Here is a 17,856-nt window from a genome sequence, read left to right on the forward strand (position 1 = left end):
AAGCTGCGGGTTTCGGGGCGAGATAATAGAAACATATAACAAAATTTGTAGCTGGAAATTACTTGCAGATGGATGAGAGTATACAGGGTGAGTCGCCTAACGTTACCGCTGGGTATATTTCGTAAACCACATCAAATACTGACAACACAAGTGGTTTCCGTTTTCAATTACGGAGTGGAATAGAGTGTGTCCCGACATGTCAGGCCAATAGATGTTCAATGTGGTGGCCATCATTTGCTGCACACAATTGCAATCTCTGGCGTAATGAATGTCGTACACGCCGCAGTACATCTGGTGTAATGTCGCAGCAGGCTGCCACAATACGTTGTTTCATATCCTCTGGGGTTGTAGGCACATCACGGTACACATTCTCCTTTAACGTACCCCACAGAAAGACGTCCAGAGGTGTAAGATCAGGAGAACGGGCTGGCCAATTTATGCGTCCTCCACGTCCTACGAAACGCCCGTCGAACGTGTACCTCTCCCCTACATCTACATCTACATCTACATCTACATTGATACTCCGCAAGCCACCCAACGGTGTGTGGCGGAGGACACTTTACGTGCCACTGTCATTACCTCCCTTTCCTGTTCCAGTCGCGTATGGTTCGCGGGAAGAACGACTGTCTGAAAGCCTCCGTGCGCGCTCTAATCTCTCTAATTTTACATTCGTGATCTCCTCGGGAGGTATAAGTAGGGGGAAGCAATATATTCGATACCTCATCCAGAAACGCACCCTCTCGAAACCTGGCGAGCAAGCTACACCGCGATGCAGAGCGCCTCTCTTGCAGAGTCTGCCACTTGAGTTTATTAAACATCTCCGTAACGCTATCACGGTTACCAAATAACCCAGTGACGAAACGCGCCGCTCTTCTTTGGATCTTCTCTATCTCCTCCGTCAACCCGACCTGGTACGGATCCCACACTGATGAGCAATACTCAAGTATAGGTCGAACGAGTGTTTTGTAAGCCACCTCCTTTGTTGATGGACTACATTTTCTAAGCACTCTCCCAATGAATCTCAACCTGGTACCCGCCTTACCAACAACTAGTTTTATATGATCATTCCACTTCAAATCGTTCCGTACGCATACTCCCAGATATTTTACAGAAGTAACTGCTACCAGTGTTTGTTCCGCTATCATATAATCATACAATAAAGGATCCTTCTTTCTATGTATTCGCAATACATTACATTTGTCTATGTTAAGGGTCAGTTGCCACTCCCTGCACCAAGTGCCTATCCGCTGCAGATCTTCCTGTATTTCGCTACAATTTTCTAATGCAGCAACTTCTCTGTATACTACAGCATCATCCGCGAAAAGCCGCATGGAACTTCCGACACTATCTACTAAGTCATTTATGTATATTGTGAAAAGCAATGGTCCCATAACACTCCCCTGTGGCACGCCAGAGGTTACTTTAACGTCTGTAGACGTCTCTCCATTGATAACAACATGCTGTGTTCTGTTTGCTAAAAACTCTTCAATCCAGCCACACAGCTGGTCTGATATTCCGTAGGCTCTTACTTTGTTTATCAGGCGACAGTGCGGAACTGTATCGAACGCCTTCCGGAAGTCAAGAAAAATAGCATCTACCTGGGAGCCTGTATCTAATATTTTCTGGGTCTCATGAACAAATAAGGCGAGTTGGGTCTCACACGATCGCTGTTTCCGGAATCCATGTTGATTCCTACATAGTAGATTCTGGGTTTCCAGAAATGACATGATACGCGAGCAAAAAACATGTTCTAAAATTCTACAAGAGATCGACGTAAGAGATATAGGTCTATAGTTTTGCGCATCTGCTCGACGACCCTTCTTAAAGACTGGGACTATCTGTGCTCTTTTCCAATCATTTGGAACCCTCCGTTCCTCTAGAGACTTGCGGTACACGGCTGTTAGAAGGGGGGCAAGTTCTTTCGCGTACTCTGTGTAGAATCGAATTGGTATCCCGTCAGGTCCAGTGGACTTTCCTCTATTGAGTGATTCCAGTTGCTTTTCTATTCCTTGGACACTTATTTCGATGTCAGCCATTTTTTCGATTGTGCGGGGATTTAGAGAAGGAACTGCAGTGCGGTCTTCCTCTGTGAAACAGCTTTGGAAAAAGGTGTTTAGTATTTCAGCTTTACGCGTGTCATCCTCTGTTTCAATGCCATCATCATCCCGTAGTGTCTGGATATGCTGTTTCGAGCCACTTACTGATTTAACGTAAGACCAGAACTTCCTAGGATTTTCTGTCAAGTCGGTACATAGAATTTTACTGTCGAATTCAATGAACGCTTCACGCATAGCCCTCCTTACGCTAACTTTGACATCGTTTAGCTTCTGTTTGTCTGAGAGGTTTTGGCTGCGTTTAAACTTGGAGTGGAGCTCTCTTTGCTTTCGCAGTAGTTTCCTAACTTTGTTGTTGTACCACGGTGGGTTTTTCCCGTCCCTCACAGTTTTACTCGGCACGTACCTGTCTAAAACGCATTTTACGATTGCCTTGAACTTTTTCCATAAACACTCAACATTGTCAGTGTCGGAACAGAAATTTTCGTTTTGATCTGTTAGGTAGTCTGAAATCTGCCCTCATGGTAATGTACATGTGCGTCAGTAAAAAAGACCAATAAAAAGGTGTTAGCATGTGGACGTAATGTGCTGTTCCAGTCTCTTCTGTACCTAAGGTCCATCACCGTTCCATTTCGATCCCTACGTAATTCGGTGCTCTCCGATACACACGATCGAACAGCGGAGGAGTGGTACTCAAGCGTCAACTTTAGGTTACAATATCTCCGGATGTAATTAACATTTTAAAATGCAACAAACGGCACTGATTATGTATTTGTTTATATGTTCAGATGTTGTAACAAAACTAACGGGGTTCCATTTAAAAAAACGTAGGTTTGTGTTAAAAAACATACTTCTGTGCATTTTTTTGTGGTTTGTATTAACCAATTACACTAGCCCCTCTCCTCACGTTCGGTCTGTGGAATCGATTCGTCAGTATTTGATGTGGTTTACGAAATATATCCAGCGGTAATGTTAGGTGACTCACCCTGTATATCTCCGAGTGCTTAGGAAAGTGGCTATTAATATTACCAAGCGAAACACTCACCTCAGAAATGCCATGTCTCAAAAATACACTCGATAACAGAACGATTTCTTGCAGCAGAAGAAGGATAATGTAGTTCACAGCATAGCACTCGAATACCACGATGGACATTGACGAAATAATATGAGAAACATGTGAGGCTATTTATAAAGCACTGAAGGAGAAACATCTGAAGGCAAATAACTGTTTAGTGCACACTATACCCATTATGAAATATTTTCATTTCTGCAAATGTTCTACATTTTCTCTTTTATATATTCGGAGGTACACCCTGGCTAATGGCCAAAGCAATTTTTTATAGCTCTCGCTTTTTCTTATTCTCTTTTGTATTCTTGAAGCCGCAAGTTATATTGTGCTTCGAAACTTCCTGGCAGATTAAAACTGTGTGCCGGACCTTTCTTTCAGGAGTGCTGGTTCTGCAAGGTTCGCAGGAGAGCTTCTGTTAAGTTTGGAAGGTAGGAGACGAGGTACTGGCAGAAGTAAAGCTGTGAGGACGAGGCGTGAGTCGTGCTTGGGTAGCTCAGTTGGTTCAGTCGGCTTTCAGCCGTGATACCGTGCGGACGGGCTCGGCGCGCCGGGCAGCGCTCCGCGGGTGTTGTTGTTTACCCGCTGGGGCGTGGTCGCGTCGTTGTATTGCCTTATAGTACCTGTACCGACCCGCCATGGCGTTCTCATATCAAAAAGCTACAATCAAACTAACGTTCAACGCATCTTACACGAGACCGAAGGCCCATGAAATTGAACGGTTTCTACGAGACATCATGCGCATAGGACCACAAGAACTGATAGGCATTCATCTGTCTATTGTAACCAGCCCAGTGTACCTCAAACTGATCGACGAAGCGGCCTGCGACAGATTACTCCAACGATCTGCAAACGGCTTTCGCTTCTGTCACGCAGACGGCAATGTGAGCGTGGTAGGAGTTGACCATGCTGGTCTGGGGGTGCGTACCGAGCGCATCTTTGAACTACCGTTCGAAGTTCCTGCCAACCCAGTCGTTGATACGCTGCGGCCATACGGTACATTTCTGAGCCACACAGAGGAGAAATGGTACGCATTCGAAACGTACCCTGTCCTTAACGGGGTACGACAAGTGCGCATAGAACTTAAGAAGCACGTTCCATCATATATTTTCGTTGGTGGCTGCCGCGCAGTTGTTATATATGATGGACAACCGAGGACCTGCTCGGGCTGCGGCCAGGAGGGCCACGTTAGAACTGAGTGTCTGCAGCGCCGCCTCGTTCAGGTGCCCCAAATGAACTTCCCCAACGATCCACTATGACCTCTCTCCCGCTGACGTATGTGGAGGCGGCACGACATGATGTGATGGATGATCAAAACCTTCTACCACCTCAAGCCGCTGCCAGCTCCGTTGCAGAGTCAGCGTCGTCGACGACGCCGCAGCCCAACGGTGCAGAGGTTCCTACAGCCTCTGCCCACTGCAGCGTCGTGGCCAGCCACTGTCACTATCGGGATCGGACACAGGGATTCCGAGCGACCGAGACTGTGTCGAACCCCGCCCTCCAGTGGATGACGAATCTCGGACCCGAAAGCAAAAATCACCCAAGCGACACAAGAAGAGGCGATTGTCAGTTGAAGAACAGGACAGGGGTGTGAAGCCGGCGGAAAACACCGACTTCGTTGACTCATCCACAATAGCAACGGACTCCAGTGGCATCATTCACCAGAAGGTGCCTGAAGTCAAGGAACACTCTCCTAAATTTGGTGGTCCAGAAAACGAGGCGCATTGCGTCGACTCCCAAAATGTGGGCTCCTGTGCAAGCGACCAGCCACCAATGACATCACAATCGTCTCTTGGTGATTGGGCAGACGATATGGAGGCAGATGATGCACAGCAAACATCGATATCTCCACCAGAGGCCATGGCTAACATTGAGCCCGGAGGGCTCTGCTAGTCAGGGACTCATACGGCACAGTAATGCACAGCATGCAGATGGGTGGCTGTGTGGTGTGTGAGATCACTGTGGGTTTGCACCGGCACACTGCCTCCGCCACTTGATATGTCTCAGTCATACCGTGTGGGAACAGTCAATGTAAATGATGTCCACTCCACTGTCAAGACCCGCATGTTACACGACATGATCAGAATGGCAGACTTGGACATTGCCCTTCTCTAGGAGTTCCGTCCCGAGCTGCGTTTAGACCTATATGGCTACACCACGTACAGCCTACCCTTCTCCGAGATGGCATAGACGCGACGGACGCGACGTACTTGACGAACGGGCGAGGCATCGCACTCACACTTGGCGCAGTCCGCCTCATTAACGTCTACGCTTCCTCCGGTAATTCGCACCGTGGTGACAGGTATGTCTTCTATTCGGAGGAGGTAGCCCCACTTTTGCAAGGAAATATGGACCATTACATAGTGGGCGGCGATTTTAACAGTGTTCTGCGGCCCGAGGACCAGATACCGCATTACGTCCCATGCCCGTCTCTACAAGCATTGATACGTGACCTTGCGCTCCACGACACATGGCTCTTACATCATGGGACCCAGAGTGGATATACGAACTTTACCAGCCATTCTGCCAGTCGTCTGGACCGGATATACGTCTCGCGTGCCCTCCGCACTGCAACCCGTGATGCAGAACTCTGGCCGACGGCCTTCACGGACCATCTCGCGTACATCTGCACTGTCACCTTACCCCGACAACTCACAAGACGCAGTGGGGGTCCGTGGACGCTGAACGTCACCCTCCTTCGAGAGGAAGAGTGTCGGAGAGCAGTTACTGACACGTGGCGTCGATGTATTAGGCGCCTGCCCCTGCATGCTTCCACGTTGCTGTGGTGGCTGGGATGTGTCAAACCTGCACTCCGAAAGACCTTGATGGCCTACGGGCGTGACAGATCGAACTGCCAAAGGGCAACATCGGAATTTTACTATACAGCGTTACGTGAGCTGGCGACGCAACCGCCGTCTCCCGAACGTCAGATGTCCGTACAACGCATCAAAGCTCGTCTACTTCGCATCAGGACAGAGCAGCTAGAAGGTGTTCGCATCCGTGCGCGAGTGTAAGACTGTATCCCCAACGAAACGGCGTCAGTGAATCACATTGTGCGCGAGAGGCGCCACCGCAAACGTCAGCTCATTACGGCGGTAAACACGGTGGAGGGTGGCCGCGCAGTGACACAAACGGACATCGCGCACACGTTCGCCAGACACTATGGGACCTTGGATATGGAAGATCCGCGAAATGTACGTGATTATGACGAGCTGTTGCACGATTTTCCCGCCCCTCGGGACTTGGCACCCGATGATGGTCTGCTGTTGCCCATTACACCCGACGGGCTTGGCACGTGGAGCACCGAACAAGTCGCCTGGACCGGACGGTTTACCCCTGGAATTCTACCGCACTTTTTACGACCTTATGGGCGACAAGTGGCTCCAAATGTTTCAAGACCTGATCAGCCCTGATTTCACTGTCCCCACAGAATTCACAGAAGGCATCTTGATCCCAGTACCGAAACCGAATGGTGGTTGTAGGTGGCAGGACTTTCGCCCACTCACACTCCTCAACAACGACTACAAGATCTTCGCCCGAATCCTCCGCGCGCGTCTCTACACTGCTATCGGGAAAGCCATCAACATCGATCAGACATGTTTAGGTGGTGTCAGCAACATTCATACGGCGTTAGGAGCATACCGCGACGTAATTGCTTCGACGGCGGTCTGCAAAATACGAGGCGTCCTTGTCGCCGTAGATTTTGACCACGCGTTCGACCGCATCGATTACGGCTTCTTACGCGCAGTTTTGCAACACATGGGCCTCTCTCCGGAGTCTGCACAGGTGGTCCTTCGACTGGTCCACGGAGCGCGCTCCTGCATGATGGTCAACGGTTATCAGTCTGGTCACATTGTTGTTGGACGTTCAGTGCGACAAGGGTGCCCCCTGTCGGGTATATTATTTGCTGCAGCGCTTGAACCAGCTTTACAAGGTCTACGGCAGCGATTAACTGGTATCTCCTTGCGGGACGTGACCTTTCGTTGTGGTGCATTCGCCGATGACGTGGTGTTCCTGGCCAGATCAGAGGATGAAATGCATATGGCGCTACAGTGGCTACGCCAGTACGGGGCGGTCGCTGGGAAGTCATCAACGTGAAGAAGACAAAATACATGGATGTCAGAGGGGGGCTTTCCCACACAACGGCGGTGCCCTTTGACAAGGTGCCCGCACTCAAATGTTTAGGAGTGCAATTCTATAGCAATGTCCGCCGCACGGCGGCGGCTACATACCGCCGGCTCCTACACCAGACACGTGCTCTGCTGCAGGACAACAAACTGCGTCGCTCGGATATGCTCCTCAGAACACGTTATGTCAACACCTATCTTGTCTCAAAACTGAACTATTTTGCGCATATCCTTCCCTTGACGGCTGCGATGGCCGACAGATTTCAGGCAGCATATGGACATTTCGTAAGCACCGGTCTGGTTTTCAAAGTAAGATACGCCACCCTGACACTGCCGCAGCGGGCGGGCGGTATCGGTTTAATTCATGTATATAACCGTGCGTGATCGCTTTATCTCAACACTATGCGTCGCACATGGACCTCTGCCCACACCACTCTGACGGGCACCCTGATAGCGGGAGTGGAACCACACTCTCTGCATCCCCCGGTTTCTGTAGGACACATTTCACCGGCACTCACCCACATCAGAGAGTTCTTGATTGACTTCAGCTACTTACGGTCAGAACTTCCGACGACACGGAAGCCCAGCACAAAAGACTATTATCGCCTCTATCAACAGCAGCAACCTGTAAATACGGTCGCCCACAGACATCCTGAAGTTGCCTGGAAAACGGTGTGGCGAGCGGTACACACGCCTTTTCTACCTACGACGGTGCGTTCATTGTGGTACGTGGTTGTGAATGGGAAGTTCGCTGCTCGTCAGAGGCTACATTCCATACATCTGACGGACGACCCCTTGTGTCCGACGTGCTCAGTCGCTGACTCGGATGCACACCGTCTGACGTGTGCCGCGACCAGCGAGTGCTGGCTACTGACGCAGCGCATGCAGGCGTTACTCTTGCGGCGATTGCCGGAGTCTATCTCCCCTGATGACGTATTGCGCCCCGACGGCGTCTACTTTCCATCGACCGGAACGAACGCCGTTAACTGGCTAAAAGGCATGGCCGTTTACTACATTTTTGCGATGCTCCCAAAGGCACACTCGACTTTTGGTCCCTATTGATGACGACACATGCAGCTTTCAGCCGCCACCCGAAGTGCAGAACTCGTTTCGCAAATTACTTAGGTCCATTATTTGCGGATCCTCCTGGTCACAGGGGCATTACGGCTATGAGACGCTGAAAATGAAGAAGAGTCCTGGTGCATATTGATCCTCTACGGACGAAATAGGGGGGAACCCCTCCCAACAGACGAGAAGACGACTCGGACGCTCGGCTACGACAGTTGTAGCATCTTTCTTTGTAATGAAACAAAAATAAATCTATAAATACAATACAAAATGAAAATTTTAAAAAAAATTAAAAATGTTCCAAAAAATTTTAGAAATAAATAAATAAAACAACATCGACAAACCCACTACATCCTCTTCCTGATCCTTCGATCCTCGAACTCGAACACGTTGTTTGGGCGTGGCGGCGGGATGGCCAGGCTTCGGGTGTCGACCCCTGCCCTACCCGTCGTCCTGCTCCTGCAGCGGTTCATTAAAAAAAATAAAATAAAATAAAATAAAAATAAGAAAAAGGTTGGTTGAGCACTTGCCCGCGATAGGCAAAGATCCCGAGTCTCGGTCCGGCACACAGTTTTAGATCTGCCAGGAGGCTTCATATCAACGCACACTCCGCTGCAGAGTGAAAATTTCTTTCTATATTTTGCTTCATCTACCTCGTACTTTTCTATTAGTATCGTTGCAGATGCGACATACCCTGTAATTTTTGAAGACATGTTGGTGAATATTGGATAGCAGAAAGCTGCGGCGATGCTGCCGCTCCAAACGGTTGCATTTATCACTGCAGAAAACAGACGAACGATTTCTTTGATCAGATCTTAGGCGAGGCGCTAGATTTGATCATCTAAATTGGACGAAATGCACCTTTTGTCACAAGTTCTCTATTACACTCCGCCAATGTATTGGACAAATCAACTTTGTCCAGTAAATTTGATGGTGTAATATCGGCCTTAAGCAGGGCTGAAACTTAGTGTGTTCATTATAAGAATAAACCAGATGTGAACATTACACCATGTATTCATCCGTGTTTGCTGAAATCACATTGGATTTTGATCATGTGGAGCGGAGGTCAGGCTGTCTCGAGAACAGGGATACGTTTCATGCTGTGCGTTACGCGCATATCGACTAAGCGATAATACGGAACAACAGCTCTGCAGGCGCATTTAGGACAGGACAGGTCAGCCAGCTGGTCCAACTAACCCGCAGTGATGTTAGCTGTTGGTGTTACGTCGCAAAAAGAGACGAGGAGAGAAACGATATAGCTTCGAATGTCGTTAATTTCTAAAGTGAATGAAATAATATTCGAGAAAGCTCCAGTACCGCAGACGGGAAGCTTAACATGCTTCCGTTCTCAGCTAATATAGAATTGTTATTAAAAGCAAGAGTGATGAAACCATAACTTAAACAAACAGTAATATTTCTGCATGCTCTATCTGTGAAGCAAAAGCGTACTGCAGGGACTTCACGGTATTTATTTATTGTCAGACATCTGGTAATGTCTGAAATCCTTCCATATTGGAATCCAAGAAATACATTTCAGTATTGGAACTGTCACCTCCTACACTGAAAACGAGTAGATCAGCCGGCCGGTGAGACCGAGCGGTTCGAGGCGCTTCAGTTTGGAAACGCGCAACCGCTATGGTTGCACTTTCGACTCCTGCGTCGGGCATGGCTGTGTGTGATGTGCTTAGGTTAGTTAGGTTTAAGGGGCTTCGGAACGCCCTATACTTGCAATGTTAAAATAACGCTTATAAATTACATCTTTCCTCACAAAGTATTTGAGGTAGGAAGTTGAACTTTTTACAGATTATTTATTGGAATATGGGCTACAACTTAACACAGGAATTTTACAAAATTTTAGTTCAGTTATTAAAGATGATTTTTTTTCAATTGTAATGAAAATTCACAACATTTTTTTGCAATTTTTTATTTATATATTCAAAAATATACAGTTTTTTGGAAAAAGGCTGTGTTAAATTATGCAGAAGGCACTGTGTAACATTTACTGAAAGTTTGAAACAAATATGTTTGGAAGATCCTTAGAAAACATGTAATTAGTATGAGAAAATAAAAGTTGTGGGAATCGAGCGACAAAGATTGGATTAACTTTTTAGTGCATTCCAGGTCCATAGGATGGATTATCTTCATCCTCTGCAAACTCCTCCTCCAGCTTCCTCTTGTTCCTCCTCCTGTTTACTCTTGCTTGTATTTCTAGACTCTTTACAGCCCTGTCTGCAGCCCGAAGGCGTTCCTTGTCTAAAGCAAGCACGCTCGTTGTTGTGTTCGTAGATTTTGCTACCATTTTCTTCAGTTGCAGTTACTGCAACACTGTTCCAAAAGGTGGTCATGTATGAACACTTATCACATTTCAGTTGTATTTCACTAGCAAGTCCTACGTGCTTTATTATGGAGAGTTCCAGACCAACTTCACTACAATGAATACATCTTACACAGTTTGAAAAAATTCCTTTGAGAACCGACATATCAAATATTTCGTTCACATCCGATTCGCCCATAAAACATTCATAGTTTTCACTCATTGAACCAAGCTTCTTCTGTGAAGTATTTTCTTTCCCACTTTGACTGCTATGGGCAGGTGTACTTGAGAGGTTAGGTTCACTCACTTGGTTATCGTCTTTATTGTTTACAGTAATAACACATACCTTTGGCTTTCCAACATTTCTCCTTTTCTTAAAAGCCTTCAGAGGATTTCTAATAACTTTACTTTTACCCATTATTACACTTCAACAAAACAGAATTAATTACGAATATTTTCGAGATAACGACAGAGTAAATAAACATGAAACAATCGACAATCACACCAGCGATATATATTGAACCATCACAGGTTAGCCACAACACATACTTTATCTCATATTACTAAAATGTACCTGATGAACACGGACGTTAATAATAACACCATTTGACAGCAGTTTAACAGCGCCACAGTGGGTCACGCCCATGTAGAACACATTTCAAAAAAAATTTAAAAATAGTTGTAGTCTTCGGAATTGAATAAATTATATATCTATTAAAAGGTAATAGTCTGCAGATTCAGAAAACGCAAAAAACTAAAAATTGAACTTTTCATGATTTTGAGCCTTTCCGGAGCCCCTTAAGTAGTTCTAAGTTCTAGGGGACTGGTGACCTCAGATGTTATGCCCCATAGTGCTCAGAGCCATTTGAACCGGTCTTTTTTCCGAGTAGATCAGTAATAGAATTCATGAAGAGTTCCAAGTGCAACATTTTCTCCTCTTCGTTTGTGGTGTGCGATTCTGTATCCCGACACCATTCGGTAGTGATGTGTGATAAAAGCTTCCTGCATTAGTTCCAGTATGTCTGGTTCCTTACGTGACTTGTTATTTCTCGCGGCAAATGCCATACCTAGGCTCCCGATCAGCTGTGTTCCGTTGGGTACGTATTGCAGTGCTACGGTAATTCTGCATAGTGAATGTTGTTAGAAAGAAGGAGACGTGCAGTTTTCCTTACAATTACGATTAGATATGTGTTAATTAGCACATATTTGATAAATACAGAATTTAAAAAAAAATTATGTACTCTAAACTCAACGCCAAAAAGGGAAATCACAGGGACGTTTGTAACACCTATCCTCGAATTTTACGATTCTACAACACTGTCAATTCAGCTATAAATATGGTTTGCAGACCCTCTTAACTTTAGAGAATCATTTTCACAGAAATCGTTAAAGCTGAATCTTTCTGTAAAGCTATGGAAAACATGAAAAACAGCCTGTTTCTCGCCATGTTTTGACGGTATTCAACGAGTGAGTTTCACTAGAGAGCAGAAAACAGCGGCAGTCAATTTCCCAGTACGTATCACGAGCGTGACAATCGGTGCACAATAGTACAGACACTGAGACTGTACACGATTTTTGAACCTAACACAACTTAGTTAAAGTATGAATAAGAAAACCGTTAATGGCTATTAGTACCTTAGAGTATCGTAAAGTTTCATTTCCTGTACTATAATGAAATGAGATCGCCAGGAACTGTAAAACAGCTAAGCAAGAATAGCTAGAGGACAAACGTAAGTATGTATAAGCATATATCACTAGGTGTAAGATAGATGTCGCCTACAAGAAAATTAAAGAGACCTTTGTAGGAAAGAGAAGCATTGTATGAATATCAAGAGCTCAGATGGAAAACCACTCCTAAGCAAAGAAGGGAAAGCAGGAAGGTGGAAGGAATGTATAGAGGGACTATACAAGAGTGATGTACTTGAGGGCAATGTTATGGGAATGGAAGGGGACTTAGATGCAGATGACATGGGAGATATGATCCTGGGTGAAGAATTTGACAAAGCACTGAAAGACTGAAGTCAAAAGAAGGCCCCGGGAGTAGATAATATTCCGTTAGAACTCCTGAGATCCTTGGGAAAGCCAGCTGGTGATCAAGACGTGTGAGACAGGAGAAATACCCTCAGACTTCAAGAAGGATATAACAACTCCAATTCTAAAGAAAGCATGTGCTGACAGGTGTGAAGATAACCGAACTATCAGTTTAAAAATTCACGGTTGCAAAATACTAACACAAATTCTCTATAGACGAATAGAAAAACTGATAGAAGCCGACCTTGGAGAAGATGAGTTTGGATTCCGTAGAAATGTAGCAACACGCGAGGCAATACTGACCCTACGACTTATCTTACAGAGTAAGTTAAGAAAAGGCAAACTATATTTATAGCATAAAAAGTTCTCGGTTCACTTGCCGCGTCAAATTTGGATAAAATCCCAAGCTTTCGATGACTACCTCCGTCATCTTCGTCAGGGGTAAAACTGAAGGATGTAGTCATCGAAAGCTTGGAATTTTATCCAAATCTGACGCGGCAAGTAAACGGAGAACTTTTTATGCAAGGACTGCGTCGCGAAAGACTTCGTAGTCATTGTTTATAGCAGTTGTAGATTTAGAAAAAGCTTTTGACAATGTTGACTGGAAAACTCTATTACAAATTCTGAAGGTAGCAGAAGTAAAATACAGGTGACGAAAAGCTATTTACAATTTGTGCAGAAACCAGATGTAAGTTATGAGAGTTGACGGACACGAAAAGGAAGCAGTGGTTGAGAAGGAAGCGAGATAGTGTTGTAGCCTATCCCCAATGTTATTCAATCTGTATACTGAGAAAGCAGTGAAGGAAACAAAAATTTGGAGCAGGAGTTAAAGTCCAGGAAAAAGAAATAGAAACTCTGAGATTTGCCGATGACATTGCAATTATGCCAGAGACAGCTAAGCTTCTGAAAGAGCAGTTGAACGGAATATACAGTATGTTGAAAGGAGGATGTAAAATGAATATCAATAAAAGCAAAACGGTGATAATGGAATGTCGTCTAATTAAATCAGGTGATCCTGCGGGAATAAAGTTGGGAAACGAAACACTTAAAGTAGTAGGTGTGTTTTCTATTTGGATGTAAAAACAAGTGATTATGGTCGAAGTAGGTAGGATATAAAATGCCGTGTGGCTAGGGACTCCCGTCGGGTAGACCGTACGCCAGGTGCAAGTATTTCGAGTTGACGCCACTTCGGTGACTTGCGTGTCGATGGGAAGCATGAAATGACGATGATAAGGACAACACAACACCCAGTCCCTGAGCGGTGAAAATCTCCGACCCATCCGGGAATCGAACCCCGGCTGTTAGGCATGACATTCCGTCGCACTGACCACTCAGCTACCAGGGGCGAACAGAACGTAAAATGTAGACTGGCAATGGCAAGGAAAGCATTTCTGAGCAAGGGAATTTTTTAACATCGAGTGCAGATTTACGTGTAAGGAAGTCCTTTCTGAAAGAACATGTGTCGAGGGTGGTCATGTAAGGAAGTGAAACATGGATGGCTCAAAAAATGGCTCTGAGCACTATGGGACTTAACATCTATGGTCATCAGTCACCTAGAACTAAGAACTACTTAAACCTAACTAACCTAAGGACAGCACACAACACCCAGCCATCACGAGGCAGAGAAAATCTCTGACCCCGCCGGGAATCGAACCCGGGAACCCGGGCGTGGGAAGCGAGAACGCTACCGCACGACCACGAGATGCGGGCAAACATGGATGATAAACAGTTTAGAGTCAGGAAGAGAACAGATGATTTTGGAATGTGGCGCTACAGAAGAGCGCTGAAGATTAGATTGGTAGATCATGTAACTAATGAGGAGGTACTGAACAGAACTGGGGTAAAGAGGAATTTGTGGCACAACGTGACTAGAAGAAGAGTTCGGTTGGTAGGACACGTTCTGAGGTATTAAGGTTCAAATGGCTCTGAGCACTATGGGACTTAACATCTATGGTCATCAGTCCCCTAGAACGTAGAACTAGTTAAACCTAACTAACCTAAGGACAGCACACAACACCCAGTCATCACGAGGCAGAGAAAATCCCTGACCCCGACGGAAATCGAACCCGGGAACCCGGGCGTGGGAAGCGAGAACGCTACCGCACGACCACGAGCGGCGGACAGGTCTTAAGGGATGACCTATTTAGTGTTGGAGGGAGACCAAGCGATGAATACACTAAACTGATTCAGGAGGGTGTGGGTTGCTGTAGTGATGCAGTAGAGATGAATCCGCATACAGAGGGTAGGGTAGCATGGAGAGCTGCATCAGACCAGTCTTTGGACTGAAGACCACATCAGTGAAGCCGCGTGGGATTAGCCGAGCGGTCTGAGGCGCTGTAATCATGGACTGTGCGGCTGGTCCCGGCGTAGGCTCGAGTCCTCCCTCGGGCATGTGTGTGTGTGTTTGTCCTTAGGCTAATTTAGGTTAAGTAGTGTGTAAGCTTAGGGACTGACGACCTTAGCAGTTAAATCCCATAAGATTTCACACACATTTGAACATTTTTCTTGAAAACATCAGTGAAACGATATCTAATTCGTAAGTAGTGCGCTACTGCTGCTGACCTATCATCGCGCTTGTATTTGTTTGCATCTCGTTTATTCTTACGATGACCGAGGCATAGTTGTGGTTGCGGCGCCCAGCGCTGGTCCCGCGTGCAAAGGGCGGCCTGGGAGGCTGGCGGCTGTGCGGCGGCCAGGTGTGGCTGTCGGGCGGGCAGCTAGAGGCGCAGGTGTTCTCCAGACTGGCTGGCGCCACGGACACGCACACAGCCGCACGTCAGCCGCTCACGCACGGCCTCTCCCCGCATTCCACGGCTGCGCCACCCGTCTCCAGCCGCGGTCTGCCGGCGCTCCCACGCACCGCGCCGACGCTGCCAGCCTCATACCTGTCCCTACCTGCTACCTGCTCACACTCCTCCAGCGCCCCACTCCACCCTGCGCCAGCGCCTTCCCTAAGGCCCGTTTTACAGGAGCGACTTTCTGGTCAAAATCGACTACTCAAAGTGAGGCACACGGACCGTGCTGTCAGACGTTAACGTTGAGCGTGCCGAGTTCAACGTGCTGCTGAACGCTCAGGAACGATGCGACTTGTGCATACGGGCTCCAACGTGGTACACGCGATCGCAACGCGCTCCAGCGGCAGTTGAGGGATGCTTCTAGTTCGTAATCACATTGTTTACACAACGGGCGCGCGTAAAATTCACACGCTACCCCTATTAAAACGCACATTTCCTCCATCATCCACGAAAAGGAAAGTCCCATGTCCAATTAACAGACTTATAGAACTTCCATGACAAACAGTGCATTACAAATTTGGAATACTTCTCCGCATAAGATAAACATTATTTCATCATTCCCACATTTTAGCAAAACCCTAAGGTCAGTCTTACTTGATCACTGTTCCTACGCAGTAGCAGAACCTTTGCAACATGTGAATTACGAGGCGTAAAAGAAAAAGGAGCAAAAAATCTTTATATACGTAGCGCAAGCTATCCTGTAGATTAAGCCAATCGAACAAAGTCATCCCTCAAAAAAAGGTGAACTTATATTTACATAACATCAAATATTATAGTATATGCTTATATTAAACTAATAATAAAGTATCAGAACCTAATAAAAACGCGAATGTTAGGAAAAAAATTTAGCAGGGTCAAGACGCGAACCACTGCCCCACCACAAAACTCTTCAGAGGTCAGTGTCTCTACTCATAACGGTTTTTTTTTCATTCATTTTGTTCGATATACACTCCTGGAAATTGAAATAAGAACACCGTGAATTCATTGTCCCAGGAAGGGGAAACTTTATTGACACATTCCTGGGGTCAGATACATCACATGATCACACTGACAGAACCACAGGCACATAGACACAGGCAACAGAGCATGCACAATGTCGGAACTAGTACAGTGTATATCCACCTTTCGCAGCAATGCAGGCTGCTATTCTCCCATGGAGACGATCGTAGAGATGCTGGATGTAGTCCTGTGGAACGGCTTGCCATGCCATTTCCACCTGGCGCCTCAGTTGGACCAGCGTTCGTGCTGGACGTGCAGACCGCGTGAGACGACGCTTCATCCAGTCCCAAACATGCTCAATGGGGGACAGATCCGGAGATCTTGCTGGCCAGGGTAGTTGACTTTCACCTTCTAGAGCACGTTGGGTGGCACGGGATACATGCGGACGTGCATTGTCCTGTTGGAACAGCAAGTTCCCTTGCCGGTCTAGGAATGGTAGAACGATGGGTTCGATGACGGTTTGGATGTACCGTGCACTATTCAGTGTCCCCTCGACGATCACCAGTGGTGTACGGCCAGTGTAGGAGATCGCTCCCCACACCATGATGCCGGGTGTTGGCCCTGTGTGCCTCGGTCGTATGCAGTCCTGATTGTGGCGCTCACCTGCACGGCGCCAAACACGCATACGACCATCATTGGCACCAAGGCAGAAGCGACTCTCATCGCTGAAGACGACACGTCTCCATTCGTCCCTCCATTCACGCCTGTCGCGACACCACTGGAGGCGGGCTGCACGATGTTGGAGCGTGAGCGGAAGACGGCCTAACAGTGTGCGGGACCGTTGCCCAGCTTCATGGAGACGGTTGCGAATGGTCCTCCCCGATACCCCAGGAGCAACAGTGTCCCTAATTTGCTGGGAAGTGGCGGTGCGGTCCCCTACGGCACTGCGTAGGATCCTACGGTCTTGGCGTGCATCCGTGCGTCGCTGCGGTCCGGTCCCAGGTCGACGGGCACGTGCACCTTCCGCCGACCACTGGCGACAACATCGATGTACTGTGGAGACCTCACGCCCCACGTGTTGAGCAATTCGGCGGTACGTCCACCCGGCCTCCCGCATGCCCACTATACGCCCTCGCTCAAAGTCCGTCAACTGCACATACGGTTCACGTCCACGCTGTCGCGGCATGCTACCAGTGTTAAAGACTGCGATGGAGCTCCGTATGCCACGGCAAACTGGCTGACACTGACGGCGGCGGTGCACAAATGCTGCGCAGCTAGCGCCATTCGACGGCCAACACCGCGGTTCCTGGTGCGTCCGCTGTGCCGTGCGTGTGATCATTGCTTGTACAGCCCTCTCGCAGTGTCCGGAGCAAGTATGGTGGGTCTGACACACCGGTGTCAATGTGTTCTTTTTTCCATTTCCAGGAGTGTAGTTCGTAGCATTTGGTCTAGGCGGACGTCA

Source organism: Schistocerca piceifrons, chromosome 3 (assembly GCF_021461385.2).
Source record: "Schistocerca piceifrons isolate TAMUIC-IGC-003096 chromosome 3, iqSchPice1.1, whole genome shotgun sequence".
In the NCBI taxonomy this organism is placed as follows: Eukaryota; Metazoa; Arthropoda; class Insecta; order Orthoptera; family Acrididae; genus Schistocerca; species Schistocerca piceifrons.